The sequence below is a fragment of the Onychostoma macrolepis genome, chromosome 04, assembly GCF_012432095.1.
Source record: "Onychostoma macrolepis isolate SWU-2019 chromosome 04, ASM1243209v1, whole genome shotgun sequence".
Classification (NCBI taxonomy): domain Eukaryota; kingdom Metazoa; phylum Chordata; class Actinopteri; order Cypriniformes; family Cyprinidae; genus Onychostoma; species Onychostoma macrolepis.
Window position 1 is genome coordinate 927,235 of NC_081158.1, and position 15,144 is coordinate 942,378.

A 15,144-nucleotide genomic window follows, 5' to 3' on the forward strand; every position below is an offset into this window, starting at 1 on the left:
GGTCATCGGATGCCCATTTTACACAAGTTGATATGATTCTTTAGGGTCTTAATGAAAGGTCTGTAACAAACTGTGGTTAAAATTTCTCAATGGTAGTGTAAAAAACACCTTCTTTACCCTGTCAAAATCAGCTCTGTCTTCAGCACGCTGATCTAGTCCATGTTTCTTTAAATCTAACCCTGCGTCCCAATGTGCATACTATCCACCCTATCTGCCCTAAATAGCTTTGAAAATTACTACTATCATATAGAATTTAGGATGGATAGTATGCACATTGGGACGCAGGCCTAGTGAGCTCTGCTGACTCCGCCCCTCTCTTCCATGGAGTGACGAGCAGACCATAGATATGTGTAGATGCCCTATTCGACTGCTCCAGATACGTTGACGTGTCAGCTATCTCGCATTCACCATAATAATCAATGAATATTATTAGATGTCGGGAGTAACTGACGACCTGCACCTGAGGCGGACAGCTCTCAGCTCACTCAGGGCGGGTCTAAGGTAAGACGGTCTTGTCAATCAACTCTTCTGGGAGAGGTCTGTGCAGAACTACGTCATTCTGACAGGAATCTCAGAACAGCTTGATTTGAGAAAGGGGAGTTTAAAACAGGGATTTAAAAAAAAAACACTGGGTGGATTTTTATCATTATAGGATGAATGTGTACACACACTTCCAACACACATTTTTGTTCTAACAACATGTAAAGTGAATTTTGCATCCGATGACCCCTTTAAAGCAACCATTCTTAATGATATTTCAGAACTGAGAATGGCCCTAGTGAGTAGTCAGCCCTCCTGTAACTCCGAATACTTTCTAAAATGCTGAAATCCTCTGTCAAATCTGCAGCCCCATGAACTAAATCCACTAGAATAGTGAAATCCCTTGGGTGGATATCTGTTTTTAGAGCTGCAATTTTTAAACAGGTTTTTTTTTTTCTTTTTTAACCTTTTGTACTGTTTTGTTATTGAACAGCAAAGCTGTACATTTACTTTGTGATTCTGTTGCTTAACATTTATTACATGACCACAGACAGGGATCATCTACTGAGTTAAAAAAAAAAAAGACAAAAACAACAACAATAATAATAAACATAAAAAAAAAAAAAAAAAAAAAAACGAGGATGTTTTCACATTAGTTTCCTGTTTTTCATAAATTGATTGACTTGACTTAAATAAAGGTTGCTCAGTGACACATTTAGGGTTGTGTTTTTCAGAGAGATGTCAGGGCAGTATTTGTATATGAATTTGCATCATCCCTGCAGGCATTTCCTTTTTCCAGTGGAAAGAAAGGATCAAGTGGATCCATGGTCAGACACATTTTCAATATTCGTGTAAATAAATTATATAAATACATATTATAAAATGCATTTATAAATATTATTTTGAATACTATTCAAATGATATATGTAATTGTCAGGATTGTGGTCTGTTTTTGTTGTGTTTTGCTCCCCATGTGTTCCCTGTGACCCAGTTTCTCCCTCGTGTTGATTGTTAATTTGATTCCAGGTGTCTCGTCTTCCCCAATTATCCTGTGTTTAAAAGCCCCAGTCCTCCCCTAATTTAATTTTCCATATTCAGTGGTGATTAAAATTGATTTAATATTAATTTAAAAAAAGTTAAAATATTGTACAAATGTGTATCTTTAAACATTGCACCTTTGTCTGTTAGGGTGCTCATTCAAAGACACTTCACACCGAGTGACCTTTTCTCTAAATCACAGCAAATGGCTAAATCAACCCAAACCCAGCAGATTTAACACAATAACTGGAAAATCTAATTTACCCAATAGTATTTAACTTTGTTAATCTACCAACACAATGCCCCAAAAGACCCATTGTGTTTGTTCACATTAACGAGATTTGAGTATAGTATTAAGATTTTGTATTTAATAAACTAAAATGACTAAAAATATTTATTAGGATGTCTACTCCATTACTTGGGCAATCATCGGTTATGAAGAAGAATTGTCACCCAGTAGCATTATCTATGTAGTGTGCAAAATTCACCACCAAGATGTGTTAATTATAATTTAATTGAAATACTGAAAAAACTCAGTTTGTTTGCATAAACATCATATTAACTGGTTAGCAATTACACACTAGCATGTGCTAATGTAACTATCACTATATACATGCATGTATTTAGTTAAGCAACATGCAGCATAGTCTTAAAATGTTATAGCCCATCTTCAACTTAAAGGTGCACTAAGCAATTTTTACCAAACGTTGTTGATATCTGAAAGCACCAGAACAAACATGCCAGTACCCCAACAGAACTCCGCCCCACATGTACGTACACAACCCTGGCAGCGACGATGGTGGATCTGCCATGCCTGCCGCAGCATATTCAAGCAAAAGCCAACACAGATTAGTTGTGTGAAACAAAGCAAAATCAACGTAACTCACCTATCAAGAAGAAACGACGTAACCACTGCGTCCGATTCCAGGCCTTCCCGTTCCTTGAGTTTCTCCACCGCTGGAAAGCAGCTCCAATATTTACCCGGGTACTACCTCTTGCGTGATCGTAACCCTTCTTTTTAATGTTTTGTTCCTCTGAAATTTTCCTCTTTTTTTATCTGCCATCTCTCGCCATCTCTCGCTATCTCTAGTCGATCTGCTAATATCCGTCCTATGCACTCACTGAGTACTCTCTTCTCCCTATCATTACTAGACTCGCCCCTTACTGCTGATTTGCAGCAAATGTGTTTGGGACTCAGTCTGACATGGTGTTCAAAAGCGTTTTTCAAATATTGCTTAGTGCACCTTTAATCACAGGTTCTACACTTCAAAACAATGAAAACCCCAGCAAAATTTCAACATAACAGAACATCAAACACTAACATGTCTCTCCATCTCAGTCAAAGTTAGGATTAATCAGATTTTGAGACTTTTTTTCAATTAAGCAGAATGAACTTTCAGTAATATTTGAGTTAAATGAACTAATTTTATTGAATTAATTTCACTGTTCGGTTTTACAATGAGAGTTCCCCAACAAGCTGCATGATTTCAGGCATCATTGACATTCAAAGGTTTATGAGATTAGGCATATAGGAATTTGTTCAATATTTTATATGTTGTAATTTTCCAGTACAATTTGTTTGTTGTAGAAAGATAATTAAACATGTCTACCTGACTCTTTTAAACAATCAGACTGTTTTGACTTATATCGTTCTTCAGTCTACACCCCATAAGATCTAAAAATATATGATGAGTGAATTAATACAACTTTACACATTACAAAGAGTTTACAATTTAACATAGAGAGAACAGAAAAGGACAATATAGTGTCTGCTTATAGTTATACTTATAGAGTATATGCCAAGTAAAAAAAATAAATGAAAAATGTATCATATAATGTAAAACAGTACAAATGTGCAGTTGTCATAAAATGTCTTGATGAGAAATATTAACTCTATCTCTTGCACACTTTGAGTAATACATACATACATATATACATTGTATATCCACCAAAACAATCAATAACTGAAATTTAAATAAGAGGTCATCGTACTTTAAAAAACATACAGTAAGTTTTAGAGTTTAAAACTTCCTCCTTAAATTAGTGACAGATTGTATTGAAACCACTTTAAAACAAATTGCATAAAAGGGAATGGGAATTAACAGACTATATTAAACATGACAAAACTTCAATAATCTTTGTTTTAGCAACAGTTATACTGCAAGGTTAGGATGAATCCAAGGGCCCTGATCAGAGTGTGACATACACCCCCAGAAACCATAGTGGTGCTACTGTGTGCAATATGTTAGTTACCATGTTAATTAATGCCTAACTCTTTGATGTGTTGATTTTATTCTAATTCTAATCCCAGAACATTTCTGAAATTCTTTCAACAATTCAAGAATCCTATGAATTTGCTGATTGTTTATACAAATTAGCAGAGACTGTCTGAATTTGCAAAAGTAGAGTTGCCAGAACTTTTTCTTGTTGCCATAATGTCCTTTTCAGTTGTTTCAATGCCATTGTGAGAATGGCTGTGGTCAGAGGACAGCCTAGACGCAGTTTTCTGTAGTCATTATTGGAGCTGGCCTTGGGGAGGAGATTCTCCAGAATGCTGAAGTCCTTTGGTGGTGTAGGGGTAATTTTTTTAAGAGACAAGAGACATCGGTTCAGGAAAGACGTCTTAATTATTTGGGTGCATTTTGCAAAAGTTACAAAAATGCGATCACCGCTTATTACCCTTTTTTTCCCCCTAAAAGATGATTTTAGAAAAACCTCAAGGCGTTTGGCTAAAATGTGAGCAAAAATCAAATAGTCAATGTTGAAACAATGAATATTGTTTGAGACAGGCAATGATTTCACAAAACATTTCGGAACATATTTAGATTTCAACATCATGTTGTAGTTTATCTTTAAGATTTCTGTCAATGGAAGGTCATTCTTCTTGTAGTCATAGACACTAAGTTTATCAGGAGTTTGTTGTTGTGAGTCAGGTAAAGATCTGATGGCATCCAGTATTTCTGCGCCATTTATTTTTCCTGCTCTTCTGTCTGGAGCTCTATGGTATTTAAATTCAGTTAACATTGAGGCAACTTCCGGCATTTTATATTCCAGCAGTAATGGAAGTTTGATATCTAAAACTAGAGGATTGTGATCAGAGATTTTCTTCTTTCCATTTGTGGATTTTCTCATTTTTGCTTGGTGATTCAGACATTTAATGACATTATGTGCTGTGTTTTTTGGTATGAAGAACATATCTAACCTTGAGTGACTCTGATTCTGAGATCGTGTGAAGCCTTCTTTCATTGGATGCATTAATGCAAATGTATCTTTGAGGCTCAGAGAATCGGTGAAATCTTCTAGAATACTTCTAAGTGAGGATTGGTAAGTTTGATCTGCTGCTGATCTCCTATCAAAATTTGGGTCCAGTACTGTGTTGAAGTCCCCACCAACCACAAGCACACCTTTAGTGTTAATAGCTTTCAAGTAGTTTCTCAATCTGCCCAGCATTTGTCTGTCTGCCCTATGGTTATACACATTAACAAGAGTAAACAACTGACCATAGAGACGACAGAAGAGTACAATATAGCCTCCACTGTAATCTTCATCATGGCATATATGGCGAAATATTATTTCATTCTTTATTAAGATAGCAACTCCTTTGCTGCGAGGATGGTGGACAGTGAAGAAAGACCTCCAGCCTTGTATGCTCTCTAGTACTTCATAAGACTGTGGTCCAATGTGTGTCTCTTGTACAAAGACAACATTAGCTTTCAGGTTGACGAGTTCATCCAGCACAAGTTGGAACTTGGGACTTCTTTCTTTTGTGTACCTGATTCCTGTAGTGTTCCAAGAGACAAAACGAAGTTGCAGATGCTTTGGTGTTTCCATTTTTTATGATGCTTTGAAGAAGGATACACACACACACACACACACACACACAAAACATAGCCATTTAATTTAAGATGAAGGACACGTCATGTTAAAATGTACACTAATACAGCCCTCAATCCATTGTTTACCATTGGTTATCAACCTGGGGCCTGTTTCATAAAACAAATTTACCAAATAAGCCAGGTTTATTTAAGTTAGTCTGACTTATTGTCAGTTTATTTGGTTCAAAGTAAGTCAGACTAACTGAAATAAGCCTGGCTTATTTGGTAAACTTGTTTCATGGAACAGGCCCCTGAAAGCCTATGAATTGTGTATTTTTTTTATTATTTTTTTTGGCTTATTTTGAAAAATAAAACATATTAATAAGATTATTCTATATTACACGTTTATTAGCTTAATACTGACATAATAATGAATGGAATATAATTTTAGACTTAGAAATTTGGACGCAGAAATTACCCATCAAATTAAAAAAAAGTATTTCACAATGTGACTAAACAAAGAAAAAAATTAAGTTCTCAAAATCCTTAGGTACAGAATATGTTTTTTAAAATACTCCAGTGTTTATGGACATGTCACAAGCTAGAGTTTCTATCAGTTTGAGTATCCATCTACATTAAATATAACTCAAAAGATCTATGATTATAAAGCACACATTATGATTTGATGTTAAATACGACTTCCACCTAACTAAGTAGACAAAAAGAAAAGAGTGTGTATAAAGCAATAAATATTTCTGGATTAAGTTCACATTATACAGATTCCTATTGCAAATTTATAAAGGCCTATATAAAATATATCAAACTCACCTTTTTCATGCTGGGTGGTTGTGAGAAACTCAAAATTACTAGATTTTTCTTGTTTTGTTTTCGTTGATTCACTCTCATTTAACCTTTAGAAAGAGTATCTTAGGCTACTGAATTGCCACTCCTACATGAGTGCATGAGTCAGCAGCAACCTGAAATATGATCCTCATAAAGGAACAGGTGTGGCACTTTGTTCATTTGGGCCAGTGTTTGAATATGCACATATATGCGGCAGGGCTGGCCTGTGGCATAGGCGACATAGGCAGTTGCATAGGGCGCAAAATGACTGAGGGGCACCACCCTTTTTTTTTTTGTCTTTTTATCGGAAGTGCGCCCTCTTTTGACCATCGTTTGCTTCTACACCCATATATTAAGTAAAAATATGTCTGCCAGTTAACATAATTTTAGTACTGATTGATCATTGACCTAATTTCAGAAAATTGACATAAACAAAAATTATAAGATTTGACAACATGTCATATCAGTTGGCCTAATTTAAATACTTTCTGCATCATGACGTGATTATAATACATCATAACTCATTAATTGTGCATGGTGCACGCAGTTACCATGGCCTACATATTAGTTTTGCCATTTATGTGCACATAAACTAGCCTTTCTAAAAAAATGAGTAATAAAAGAAAATGATCAGGGGCACAACCACAAGGCAAAGAAGAGGAGCAGAAAAAGAGCACTATAGAGGTAAGAATCACGACTGTGTAGCCCGTGATGTTTATGAAGTATTTTGAAATAGTCTTTTTAGAACATCTTAGCTGGCAACACTGACAGTGTGGAACATTTTCGCTTGTTTTAAGTTAACTGCTTATTTTATTTGACTATTTTCTTTAAGATAAATTTAAGCTTCTATAATGTTGTTTTAATTTCAATCAATCAAACTTTATTTTTAAAAACACAGAAGTGGACCAAAGTGCTGTACAGAAAAATAAAAATCATACAAGACATAAAATACAATTAAAACACATTAAGAAACCATAGAAAAATAAAATAACCAAATATCAACATCAGGTGTCAAAGTGTCATCAGGTGTTTTAAGAGACGATTTAAATAAAGACAATGAAGATGCCTGCCTAATGGGCAGAGGCAAATCATTTCAATTACATTACTGCTTGCTGTTAAATCACCAAAAAGTGTCTAAATGTCTTTTGAAAAAGACCATGACTAGGACTAGCCTGTAATCTAGCATTCATGAATTGAAATAATTTAAGTATGTCATTTTCTACTGTATGCACAAAATGGAAATGAAAGGTAGGGGACTTATTAGACTAACTAGGTAGCTTGCTGGCTAACATCTACAAATAAATTACAATATGTACAATACTTTATTTTGTTGCCTTTGTTGTCTGTTATTATTTTAGGCATTTCATATTGCTCATATTTCTCTTTTTTTTTACCCTTTGTTGTAATAAGTACTGTCACTGTGGGCATAGTTTTGTGTTGCATTTCTCTGTTTGGGAGTATAGCTTATATCTGGTCAGACACTGTTAGTCCAATTTTTTTGTTATTTATTATCACAAGTTAATAAATAATAAACGGCTGGGAACAGGTTGAAAATCATATACTTTTATACCTGTCAGAAACTCCTTGCTGAGTGCCCCTGTGTCTATTCCAGCCTCGCCTAAAAATACGATTTAGAAAAAAAAGCAGATGGGAGTTTTACTTACTCAAACATGTTCTGAGGGCAGAAAGGAAAATGATTGGTTCACAGATTCAACCAATGAAATTGAAGCAGAGGCGGGGTCAGGAAATTTGAACGCGCGTGTGTGTGGAGGAGGGAATACATCAGACAGATACGTTACTGACGCTTCGTGGGAGGCATTTATAACAAGGTAAGTGAATTTATTTACCATGTATTTTAATGAAACAAACAAAAAAAAAAACCCATCTCAAACCTTTAGTGAGATAATTAGCGAACAAAGATGCACAGAACAAATACATTTTCATTAGACTGCTTCATCATTCGATAGCACCAAAGCTGCTAATGAGGTAACTGGAGTAAAACATGCTTTTCCAATGCTACCGCGCTATCTGTGAAACCGATATGAGCGACAACATAACTAGGGGTGATTGGATTTATTCACGCACGTTAAAATATTTATTTAAAGCTTCTTTCTTTTCAGGTTCTTATTTACAGCATTATCATAATAGACTGCATATTAACTTATAGGGAGAAAACCGGTAGTTCGATGTGAAATCAGACATTTGAGCACCTCCATATAGCCAAAATGGCATGATCATAACACCCCGCGAATATTCAACTGTGAGATTAGGAGTCGAATCAGGCCAGAGTCCTGCACGCGGGCGGGTAGACGGGTGAACCGCAAAAATTGACGTAACGGGTGGAATAATATTGACGTGTCGGGAGCGGTGCGGGTGCGGGTCGGACTGGTGACAGGCACGGGCGGGTTGCGGGTACAATTATAACCAAGACTATTTCGACTTAATCCAGTACACGCTGATAAGCAGCTCCTTTCTTTCAAATTGTCCCGTGCTTGTATTCGCACGCTCTGTCTGAAGACCGGACTTCTACAGCGGGATTTGCAAACACTGAGCACTGTAGCCAATCGACAGCTGTATTGACATTGATTGACAGCTAGCCTTTTAGACCTGTTTAAAATAGATTGGTCACATACGCAATAGTTTTATATTGTTTTTACACGTTGGATGTTGTGCGAGCTCTCTCTCTCTCTCCCCAGCAAACAGGGGACGTCCCCCGGACGTTCCGAACGTCCGTATAGGTCCGCAGTACGTCCGCTTTGCAACGTTCGCTGGCGGACGTTCGGAGGACGTCCGGATTTGGTCCGCTGTGTAACGTTCGCTGGCGGACGTTCGGAGGACGTCCACTAACGTCCGCGTTTGGTCCTCTTTTTGACGTTCGCTGGCGGACGTTTTGAGGACGTCCACTAACGTCCGCGTTTGGTCCGCTTTGTAACGTTCGCTGACGGACGTTCGGATGACATTCGTCCGAGCCAGTTTTGCGAGTTTCTTAAGGCGGGCATGTCAGAGAAATTGTAAGGTAAGTGAGCCACATAGTAAATTTCATAAGGGTACTAAAGCAATTAAGTATACCAACAAAGCAAAGGTTTATGAACAATGTTTTGACATGCTCTTTCAAATGAAAAAAAAAAAAAGAAACTTCGGTGTTCTTGCTTTTCAAGAATTTTTTTTTTTTATTCACTTGAGTACATTTCAGGATTCTTTGATGAATAGAACGATCCAAAGATCAGCATTTATCTGAAATAAAAAGCTTTTGTAACATTATACAATATACCATTCAAAAGCTTGGAGTCGGTATAATAGTAAAAATATTTCTAAATGTTACTGTTTTTGCTGTACTTTGAATCAAATAAATGCAGGCTTGGTGAGCAGAAGAGACTTCTTTAAAAAACATTAAAAATCTTGCTGTTCAGAAACTTTTGACTGGTAGTGTACATGCACACAAAAGGCACCAATGCACAGAAAAACACACCTATACAACATTATCAGTTCATTTTTAATTGCATTGTTTAATGAAATACTCATTCAACTTTCTATTTAAGGAAATGCATATGGTGCTGTTGCTATGGCACACTAAAGACCATATTGTCAATTTACTGTTAAAAATAAAATGATTTCAGCCGAAATTACCTGTGTTGTTCTTTTTTTATATTGGCCCACACTCAAAAAAATGAACAAGGAAGGTTGTGCACTTTACATAATGTATTTATATTCAGTTTACTTATAATAATTGTCTTTGTTGACTGGAAAGGTTTTTTTTTTTTAAGGTCCACGTAATTATGTCTCACCTTAACTGTACAAAATCCTAACGCGTTGTCTAAACACAAACCATTTATGTTGAGTAAAAAATTCTTACATCCAGAGGGTGGCAGTATAATGCGATGCCAACTGCCATGAAACCCCAAAGAAGAAGAGCAAGACGCGTCAGACTACACGCGCACAAAGATATTTGACTGTGCACATCTGCGTGACCCCCTGCAAAGTTTTTCTTCGATTGGTTTTGACAGAGGGACGTCTTACCTTTTCAACGGCTGGTAAAGGTAGGAGGATATTTGTTTTTCCACCAGTATCGATCTTTTTTATTTGTAAGAGATGTTCTTTATTTTTGGCCTGCTTTAGTTGACATGCTGAAGTTAGCACGCTAGCTTAGCCAGGTGGCGCAGGTTGGTCCGCTGCATATTTCCATTATTTGTGCGAAAAGATAAGTGATAAGAGGTAGTTCATGGATTAAAAGTTCTCCGTCGCTACGGTGGATTTCCGTTAACTGGAGCGAGTCTACGACGGATTTTTTCCCCCTCAATTGCAGGGTTCCTGTCTGTTCTTAATGTCTTATATTCAGTTTTCATCATTTTAAGGCTGTAAATAGGATTACATTTCTCAAATAGTGTAATAAATGTCTTGATTTTAATTTGAAAAGACGCGGTGTGTTCAGCCTGCTGAGGGGGATGTGATCAAAGCCTGGAGTGGATTGAAAGTATTCACTCCGCTCGGGATCCACTCCGGGTTTTAGGAAAAACTGCTCCGTGTTCACTCCATTTTAAAACTTATACTAGTATGTTTATTTTTTATATCATGAACGCCTGAACACAACATTTATAATGCTATATTTAATGTTTTGGAAATTGTTCTGCACGTTTAGTAAATAGAATTACTCAGTGTCAAAATGTATACCTGAAGTGTGTAACTTCCCTGTCATTTTTCTGACTGTTACATTTAAGTTGTTGTAAGTTTTTGACTCTACTAAAGCATAAAAATACAATAATATATTTGCGGATATATTTAAGAAACATGCTAAGTTAACATACTTGTCAATTTGAAAAACAATGCTGCAATCATTCTCCATTGAAACTGCAATACTAATTTCAACCACTAGGTGTCCATCCAACTAAAACTAAACTAAAATCTTTTTTAATCCTTTGCCATTTTTCAGGTCCTGAATGAAAGGTGTGTTTTGTGTTCCTGCCAAGGTGCTTTACTCACAATAGGTAAGATCTGCAACATCTACTAATGTAAATACTGTTTCTTGTGTGACCATTTCAGTTGTTAGTTCTGATTAGCTTGTTTCTGTTTGTATCCTGTTTACTTTTAATTATCAGTAGCAATTGATAATTTCAGTTAATGGATTATATAAATGTTTTAAATTATTATTTTAAGTCATATGTTCACATTTCACATTCCAGTATCTAAATATTCTTAAGAATAAAATGTTCTTTGAAAGAGAGTACTTGCATTCTTATGCTATTTTATCATTATACTGTTTATATGAATTCAGTGGCATAAAATGGTAATAATTGCATTTATCGCAATTAATTTTGGTTGAATATATCGCACAACAAAAAGTCGTTATCGTGACAGCCCTACTTGAGTGTGCTCTGTAATTGACCAATTGCATAATCATTGATAATGTTTGTATAAGTAAATGGTCATTGTACATGTACCTACTTTTAAAGTTTCACCCATTTCACATAATTATAGAAGTGTAATAGGTTTGTAGTATGTATGTTGATGCTGCTTTTTTTCTATTTAGAATGAAACCGTTGAAAAGAAGAGGGAGTGCCTCCTCAGGGCACTTTGTAGCTACCTAAATGAAGATCCGAGCAGCCTCTTCAAAGAGTATCTGGTAGGTAACAATTACTGCAGCAGTAACGGTATCCTAGGGCTTTTAAAACCCTCTAGCCCTCTTCGGTCATTTTTGACCAAAAAATTTTATATTTTGAAATTTAAAAAATCGTAGCTTCATCGGAATGAGATGACACTTGGTGACTTTTGTCACATTAGCAATATGAACACACAAAAAAATCATGGACATGATTCGGATAAAGCCTGGAATACACTACACGACTTTTAAAATCTAAAACAGATTTTTAAAACACTAGGCATCATACACTTACCGACTTTGTAAATAGTGACAAAGGAAAACTGGGCATCATACACTACACGACCGAGGATCATACACTATCAGACTTTAAAGTTGTTCCGATCACAACAAACTCACGCAGAAACGTGCGCCTTGTTGCTAGGAGAGGCATGACAAATGAAAACATACGTGTTCTAAAATCGGCTGAAAATATCAAACATGTTTGATATCCTCCGACTGGATAGAATCAAAATCTGAAGCTAAAAAATCAGAGTCTGTGACCATCATAGACTACGCGATTTTCGGTGGAATCTGTCAGCTGTAATCTGCAGACTGGCTCCGACTTTCCTCAACTAGCGTCAACTTGTTCAGACTGTAAAATCGGGGGGAAATTGGGGCACAAATCGTGTAGTGTATTCCAGGCTTAAGTTAAAGAGTCCAAAAAAAAATAGTCACACTTACCTTCTTCACGGTAGGAAATGAATGGGAAATACAAAAAAATGTGAAAACTCAGTAAATCTTTTGGTGGTACAAACTACAAATCAGCCACTAGTCAGAAAAAAAGTGTGCAGCAATCAATGGGTGAATATCAGGAGTGCAATGTAGACACCCACACATGTACACACACACACATATAGCCTACATATATACACAGAAATGAACTGGTAAAACTGCAACAGAGGAAATTTTGAAAATGTTAACATTAATTGAATTACATTAATTGATATTTTATTCAATTACAAAATGTTTATATAAAGTGTTTTGAATTATCACTAGCTATTCCTTATCTTGTTGTTAATTATCAAATACTGAGTAACAAAATGCTTTCTATGTGTTCCCTTTCTAACAAGATTTTAATGTTTGACTGTAATCATAATGTAAAACCTGATACTTATCTAACCAAAATATCTAAACCTTGACAAAAGTAGTCTTTTAGAATGTCTAGATATATATCTAATAGCAAAAGCTAAAAAATAAGAAATTATGTCTAAAAAACAACAGGAATCCATCTATATAGGTTGCTAATACAAGAGGTTACGCAACATTACACAAGTTTGTATTTTTTAATGCCTCCAGATGGACCAATTCTCACTTAAAAAAAAATGGATTTTAAATGCCTTCACTCTATTTTAATGTGAAATATTGCATTTATTAAAAATAGTAAATAAATAAATAAAGATAATAATTCTAATGGAGAAAATAGCTCATTAAAATTTGTATAAATATTGCATAGTATCATAAAATTCCCTAAAAATTATAAATAATAATCAAAAAATATTATTGAACAAAAATATATTACATTGATTTTCCTGAGGAAAAAAAAAAAATTACATTTCAAGGCTTCGGTCACTTTTGACCGCGAAGGAGGCAAGTGTGATTCCTAAACGAAGAGGGCCAGAGGGTTTTAAGAATATCACAATATCCATTTAACATTGTGGGATATGGCTTGTAGGAATGGCAATTTTGGTCTAGACCAAAAATCATGTTTCTGATAATTTAATCTTAAAAATGGAAAAATTATCTTATAAAAGTAGTACTTATGGCAGAGCTGCTATATTAGATGATGTCAGATCATACAGGTGTTCTTAATAAAGTGGCCAGTGAGTGTACAAATTGTGAGGAATCAGTTTGGATCAAAAGTTAGTAATCAAGCACTATTTTAAAACATTTACGGTGTAAAATGCAATGCAAATGAGCTCTTTGGAATTATGTAATTGGCTGGTGATTTCATTGTTGTCCTTTTTTGTGTGTGGAATTCAGATGGCTGTGCTGCCCAGAGGGACCTCGAACAAGTTGTCTTTGGCATCTACAGCATTAATGCTGAGGGAGGTGATGCCACCACCACTCCAGTTGATGTTGGAATAGTGATTGAGGGTGTTGAAGTGCTTCACGACTTGGGAGACATCGCTTCTGCATGTGCACTCTTAATGGGTGTCATATGCAATGAACCTGAACTGAAAACGTTCTTTGAGGTGCTTCAGAAAATCTTCCTCTAGCTGGATGCTACTCTCAACCAAGGTACAGATGATTAAAAACAAACTGTATGAGTGAACCAGCATTGAGCGTGTGGCGTTTAACATGAAGGCCTGCTTTGCACTTGAAACCATTTAATTGAAAATCACTTGAACGATTATATACCTTTTTTTCTTTTTTGTGAGACACGCACCATTGGGTGACATGCATGTAAAGCGTGTCCAGAGTTGTGAATTATTATTATTATTATTATTATTATTATTAATTTCTTTTTTTTTTTTTTTTTTTTTTTTTTATTATAAAGTTAAAGAACTTTAAATGCTCCCATTCATGGGTATGTTTAACCGTTTTTTTTGTTTTGTTTTTTTCGTCTTTGATAAACAGTTGTGTTGTATTGTTGATGAACTCTTGTGTTGGTGAATAAAGGAACTAACAAATGTTGAGTTGTTTACTGAAGTAATTTGTGTGGAACCTGTTGACAAACTAGAGTTAATTCAATCTAACTAGTAAAAATTAAATTTAGTTAAAGCATTTTATTTTGATTAATTACGCTTGAATTGAATGTTTTGTTGTAAAATCATTAGTTTACTTTGAATAGACAAATATGTAATATGCAACTTCTAAACAAATTTTGTTAGTCCATATAACATAACTGACTTTAGTTAAACTCAAATGTCTCTTGTTGAGCAAAAATTTGTGATAATAGTTGGCTTGAGTCAAAAATATTATTTCTCCCTAAAACGGCTCCATTAAGTTAGATAACCTTGAAATATTTGTTTTCAACTTTCATAATTGCATTTTGTGGAACCTGTTGACAAGAGAAAATTAATTAAACTCAAGGTTTCATTTTACCTGAATGTTGTGCCGTGGCTCAAGAAGGTACCTGCTGATACTCTAACTCTCTTAATTTTAAAACAATTGTACTTTTTGACATTTAAAAAATATATACATATTTAAGAGACCCATGCTAATTTATAAAAATATCATTAGTTCTCATGCATAGTTTATTTGATGGTACAAGTCATTTACCAAAACGTGGCCCATTTTAGCTGACTTCACCCTATTCCTTAAAACAAAATCTCTTGTTTTAACTGTGATTGAATGCAAATTGCAGATTGATATTATTAGTATTTTTTTACT

General features: G+C 35.2%; 1 long non-coding RNA gene across 1 annotated transcript; it reads left to right on the top strand.

Moving 5' to 3' along the window:
* The first annotated feature begins 9,584 nt into the window (after nucleotides 1-9,584).
* On the top strand, nucleotides 9,585-14,619 carry LOC131539361 (uncharacterized). The gene is made up of 4 exons (XR_009270837.1): nucleotides 9,585-10,213; nucleotides 11,104-11,158; nucleotides 11,701-11,793; nucleotides 13,792-14,619. It is a non-coding gene; the product is annotated as an uncharacterized LOC131539361 (long non-coding RNA).
* The last annotated feature ends 525 nt before the right edge of the window (nucleotides 14,620-15,144 follow it).